Genomic DNA, 6,704 nt, shown 5'->3' on the forward strand with positions numbered 1-6,704 from the left:
TACCCTTTATCCGTTATTTTTAACGGTGCACTATGGACAGCCTATATCTATTTATTTTCATTTTTCAGATACAGCGCGGAAACAGGCCTTTTCGGCCCACCAAGTCCGCGCCGCCCAGCGATCCCCGCACATTTAACACTATCCTACACACACTAGGGACAATTTTTACAATTACCCAGTCAATTAACCTACATACCTGTACGTCTTTGGAGTGTGGGAGGAAACCAAAGATCTCGGAGAAAACCCACGCAGGTCACGGGGAGAACATACAAACTCCTTACAGTACAGCACCCGTAGTCAGGATCGAACCTGAGTCTCCGGCGCTGCATTCGCTGTAAAGCAACAACTTTACCGCTGCTTGATTGTATTCATGTGTAGCCTTTTCTTTGACTGGGTAGCACGCAAACAAAACCTTTTCACTGTATAGATCATTTAGAGATAGGAGCAGAATTAGGCCATTCGGCCCATCAAGTCTACTCCGCCATTCAATCATGCCTGATCTATCTCTCCCTCCTAACCTTATTCTCCTGCCTTCTCCCCTTAGCCTCTGACACCCGTACTAATCAAGAAGGATTAGCATTAAGGTACATGGGAAAATAATAAACTAACCATTTCAATGAGCAGTTAAAAGTCAATCACAATGTTTGGGTATGGAGACATGTACAGTATGTAAAGATAGTAGATATCTATTATTGAAACAACTTTTTTGCATCTAGTGGTTTCATCATTATCATTGCTGAAATGCAATTTTGAAATCCAGATTTCTTTAATTAATCAAGTTTAAATTCCTCAGCTGCCAAGGATTTTAATCTGCAGATCATTAGTTTTAATGTCAGAATTATTAATGATAATGATGATAATACTTTATTGACACATATACCTATGTTCCTAGGCACAGTGACAATCTTTGCTTTGCATATAATCCAGTAACAATCATACTATTGATAAATACAATCACAAAGTACAAAAGAGTTGTTGCCAATTTGCCATCTTCCTTATCTAATGGTTTCATTTCCCTCTTACCTTCACCCACATAAAGTTAGGCAGTACCCCACCCCCACCCTCAACCCCCCCCCCCTTTCCCCCCACCAGCTTGACAACCATGAAAGATTATCAAAAGGCAAAAGAAAATTGGCTGGAGCCTTTAATTTTAAAGGCAATCTGGTTTTAATTTACATTTTTATTTAATTAGTCAAGAGACTATGCTCCATCCAAAGTGATGATTGAAAAATGCCTGGCTAAGTGTCATAACAAAACTTTCAAATGAAGCCTTTCCCTGAAATGCCATTCATTGGTATTAAAAATGAAGTCCACTTAGCAAGATGCTTGAATAGAAGTCACTTTTTCACCATTGTTTTTCTATCACTAATGTTTCAAGGATTAACTTGCAATCTGCAACATTTTTTTTTAAACTGCAGAGGAGTGAAAGAAAAAGTCACATTTGGAAATCTTTCTTAATGCCAGATTGCACGGAGCAGGGAAACGTTGTCATGTTGCAGTTGTACAACATGTTGGCGAGGCCACATTTGGAGGATTGTGTTCAGATTTGCTGCAGGAAGGATGTCACTAAGTTGAAAAGAGTGCAGAGAAGATTTACTAGGATGGTGCCAGCACTTAGGGACCTGAGGTACAGGGACAGGTGGAGCACACTAGGACTTTATTTCTTGGAGCTCAGGAGGGTGAGGTGCGTAACATCATAATAGAATGAATACCCAGACTTTTGCCCAGAGTAGGTGAATCAGAAACTAGAGGACATTGGTTTAAAGTGAGAGGGGAAAGATTTAATAGGAACCTGAGGATCTACTTTTACAGAGAGTATGGTAAGTATATGGAACAAGTTGCCAGAGGACGTTGTTGAGATAGGTACTATAACAACATTTAAAAGACATTTGGACAGGTATTTGGATAGGAAAGGTTTAGAAGGGTATGGGCCAAATGTGGCCGAAAGGTATCCATATCTTAATAATCACTTCTGTGAAATGTTTCCAAAGCATTTTCCATCAAAGTGTTAATAGACACATGTTGTGAGTACCTTATGTGATTGCTTCTCAGCAAGGATTCTCACTAGCCTGGAAATTGCATTGTACAATATTACTACAATAATATAGTACACGATTCAATCACCAACTTTCTGTATTGATCTTTACTGCCACTTTCTCACGTTCCTGAATGAACATTGTAGCTTTCCCTCAGATCCCCTACGGTATTCCAGCGAATGTAGGCCTAGATTTACGTAAGGGGGCAAAGATTTAATAAGAACCTGAGGGGCAACTTTTTTTACACAAAGGGTGGTAGGTATATGGAACAAGCTGCCGGAGGAGCTATATGAGGCAGGTACTATCGCAAAGTTTAAAAAACATTTGGACAGGTAGATAGACAGGATAGGTTTGGAGGGATGGGTCAAACACAGGCAGATGGGACTAGTGTAGATGGAGCTTGTTCATTGGCATTGGCAAGTTGGTCCAAAGGGCCTGTTTCCACACTGTATGACTCAATGACTCCATGTCTCTATGACTCCTTCCAATCTCTCCTTTTACTCTCACCTAGGAATTGGGTGAGAGACATGACTTCTTTCAGAGCGACACAGCCCACGCTAAAAAGGCTTAGTCATTCTTTCTCCAGGTGCACAATCTGGATCGACTGCAAAAAAGGTAATGTCTCATGTTGCAAATTTGTACACCTTTAAGGTTTACAGCTGGGGTCAAAACTATTACTTTAAAAAGAGCCAAATGTTTGCAGCTACCATCACGAGCGCAAGAGGTGTTTGGCAGAACTGCAGGTGATGATGATTGAACTGTCATGTCTGTCCAGAGATAAGCTGCAGGAACATTCTTAAGCTGTTTATCAGGCAGCCACTGAGGTCACAATGCTCTCCAGTCTCACTGACTCACAAATCTCCCAGCAGAATGGAAAGGTGAAACCACCTGCGGTCAGAAAGTCTGATCACGTGTGTCAGCATTTTAATGACGTATAAATGAAACGGCATGGCTGTGGGATGCATGATTTCTAAAACCTGAGTTTCATTATAAAGTTTCAAATTCCTTGAAGAGATATGAATCCCCATAAACCCCCGCCCAAAGATTAACAACCAATTCAATGCATGCTGGTACATTTCAAAACTGTCATTGCACCCAGCTGTCAAGCAATAGTCTGACCATGACAAGTATGAAACCGACTCTTGATGCGAGCAGGTTAAAATTACCTCTGACCTCGAATGAATACCATGCTAATGATACCATCTTCAACGTGAAGTTTGGCATAATCATGTCTTTAGTTTTTATTTGTAATATTAGTTTTAGAGATACAGTGTGGAAACAGTCCCACCGAGTCCGCTTAACACCAGCAATCACACCATACACTAGTTCGATCCTACGCTCTAGGGACAATTTACAGAAGCCAATTAACCTGCAAACACACACATCTTTGGAATGGCGAGAGGAGCCAGAGCATCTGGAGAAAACCCACGAGGCCACAGGGAAAACGTGCAGACTGTACAAACAGCACCCATGGTCAGGATCGAACCTGGGTCTCAGTCGCGCTGTTAAGCAGCAACTCTACTGCCGTGCCACTGGGCCGCCTTCATGTCTTGCATTCTTGGAGTTGCTTATTCACTCAAGTGAAAAACACAAACGCACACAAGGCCAAATATTTGGTAACATCTGCCATGCAGAGCAAGTATGTAGATCCACACTGCTGGGTGTCTTACACCTTCTGCATGCAATTATTGCAAGTCGGACATCTTCCTCCCACTGCTGTCTACAGTGGCGGTGTCTCGTTGGGGGTTAAAGGAAGCAACCTGATTTATTAACAGCCGTGTTTCTGGGGCCCATTGTGGCTGGATACACAACGGCAGAATTCCCAAGGTGGACTTCTGGACATATTTTCCTTCAGTCCCTGACTTACTTTTCACTCACATCAGCATTTTCTTGTGACTGTAGAAACATATTAAGTTTGACATCCATCCATTAATCTTTTGGATGTAGATTCCTTAGTTTTTTACTCAGAAATGGGACATCCATTTAATTTCAACCAGGGAGCCAAAAGCTTGTTTTATTTTTGAAAATTTGGATTGTGTTTTCTATGCCACACATATTGAGTTCTGTAAAGAATAAGTGTGTATGTAGTGATTACATCAGTTGACATCTTATGAATGTGAAGGGGTAAATTTTAATGGGTGTAACTTTACCAGATTTTGACTCTGTTTCTTTGAATCGGTTGTTTAGAACAAGAATACCCTATTTATAGATCTTACGATTTAGTAAAACATTTTAAAGCTCTTGGAGACACAAGAGAATCTTCCAGCAAATGTTGGAATCTTGAGCAAAAAAACAAAGTGTTGGAGGAACAGGCGAAGTAGCATCTTTGTTCAGATTTTTAGATGAGAGATACAGCACAGAAACGGGCCCTTTGGCCCACCGAGTCCACACCGATCAGCGATCCCCGCACACTAACACCATCCTACACATACTAGCGGCAATTTACAATTTGTGGAGGGAATGTACAGATGACATTTTGGATGGGAACCTTTCTCCAGTCTGAAGGAACCAGTTGAACCAGATATTACATTTGCAGTCTGGTTCAGCTAGTTAATGGGGGACATGAGGGAGCAGCAGCATCTGTGGACATGACCAAATACATTAAGAGGTGGTCGTAGTCTGAAGAAGGGTCTCGACCCGAAACGTCAGAGTCTGAAGAAGGGTCTCGACCCGAAACGTCACCCAGTCTGAAGAAGGGTCTCGACCCGAAACGTCACCCATTCCTTCTCTCCCGAGATGCTGCCTGACCTGCTGAGTTACTCCAGCATTTTGTGAATGACCAAATACATTATCTGGGTGTTCTGAGAAGCCATCTGCTGCTTTCTACAGTTGTTATAGAAATAACTCAAACAATGAATCTGGCACACTGGTTTAGTTTGATTTGGTTTGGAGATACAGCATAGACACTGGTCCTTCAACCCACCAAGTCCATGATGACCATCGGTCATCCGTACACTGGTTCTATGTTATCCCACATTCTGATCCTACACACTAGTGGCAATTTATAGAAGCCAATTAATCCACAAACCGGCACGTCCGTCAAATATAGGTGGAAACCTGAGCACCTGGAGAAAAACCACGCAGTTAGTTCAGTTCAATTTAGTTTATTGTCACGTGTACTGAGATACAGTGAAAAGTTACAGAGAGAACGTACATAATCCAGTACCGATAGTCAGGATCGAGGCCGGGTCTCAGTAGGTGCCGTGAGGCAGCCACTCTACCACTGCGCCACTGCGCCACTGTGCCACTCCTATGGCCGCTTGGTTTTCTATGGTCAATGAATAAAACCACCAGATTGCTTTCTGAAGCTCAATTCTCCCAGTTATGGTGCAGCCAAAATGTCAACACCACATGGTAACAATAGTCTTGAGCCATCCCAAAATGTTGCCTATCCATGTTCTCAATTGGTGTTGCTTAACCCGCTGAGTTACTTTAGCACTTTGTGTTATTTTTTGTATACCAGCATCTGCTAGTGCCTTGTGTAACCAATAGAGGTCTGTCATAAGCAAATTTAATAGGTGATTAATTATATATACGTACAGTATATAGAGAGAATAATAATCATGCTATGAGACTAAGTTGAATGTTATCAGACATCAGGCAGCATCCATGGAGTGAGAAGCCATTATTGTTTCATGCGGGTGACCTTTAATTCGAACAACTGGGATAGGCTTTTGGCTCAGGAGTAGATGGTTGTTGCTGAATTCCTTTTAGCAAAAGCTGATTCCTGTCATGGGCCAGAGTTTATCTCATGAAAACCTGGGAACTGTGGAGGATTATTAATACCAGAGTGATTTCCCAATTTGAGATCATTTGAGAGAGTCAGCAAGGAATTTCCCTATTTTGTTTGCCCAAATTAACTTGAAATTTTAATCATCTTACGTAGAAAGTTACACTGAGAATGCATTCCATGATTCATAAGGCAGCGTAATTGTGTGAGGCACTTTGTGTTCTGTTCAATCGTCTAATGGTTCTTTCTTCACGCATGCACTGCACGGTGAAATCCTTTCGCCCGCCGTCATATTTTGGCGCCAAAGAGGGTGTTGCCCAACATGGGGATCGAACCCATGACCCTGAGATACAGAGTCTCATGCTCTACCGACTGAGCTAGTTGTGCTGTATCTTCATGATTCATTCGTTTATCTCCTGTGACAAAATAAGTGGCCGGTTTCCAACATGGATACTTGCTAATGGCGACAGACGAGGAATGTGCTTTCTCATCCAGGGTTTTGTAATGGGTCAGGGCAGTGTTACAGAGTATTGCATGGAGCATTCCAGGAATTTTTGAGAGAACAATGCAATCCATGAGCTTCTGTACAATGGAGGGTGAGGTAGCTACAGAAAAGAAATACTTTCCTCTTCACCAAGGGACCTGTCCCACTTTGCGATGACAAAAGCACTGACTGTTTGACGTGAGATCAGGTCAGTAATGGAATGGTGAAACCACATTCCGCAGAATCTGCATTGAACACTATGCTCCCTAGAGGTAGAATGGAAACTTCCCAGTCTTAGAGTACAGATGCAAAGCAGCCTCTTTACAGGAAATGCAATTTAAACCGTTAACCACGTGTGCAGTGGATTGTTTTTAACTACTTGCATATTTACAAAATGCCAATCCATTGATTTTTCTTTACCTGTTATTTTTATTAAACTTAGAGAGTCCTGCAG

General features: G+C 41.9%; 1 non-coding gene across 1 annotated transcript; it reads right to left on the bottom strand.

The window, feature by feature from the left end:
* Positions 1 to 6,080: 6,080 nt before the first annotated feature.
* On the bottom strand, positions 6,081 to 6,153 carry trnaq-cug (transfer RNA glutamine (anticodon CUG)). The gene has a single exon. It is a non-coding gene; the product is annotated as a tRNA-Gln (tRNA).
* Positions 6,154 to 6,704: the final 551 nt, after the last annotated feature.

Source organism: Rhinoraja longicauda, chromosome 10, assembly GCF_053455715.1.
Source record: "Rhinoraja longicauda isolate Sanriku21f chromosome 10, sRhiLon1.1, whole genome shotgun sequence".
Lineage (NCBI taxonomy): Eukaryota > Metazoa > Chordata > Chondrichthyes > Rajiformes > Arhynchobatidae > Rhinoraja > Rhinoraja longicauda.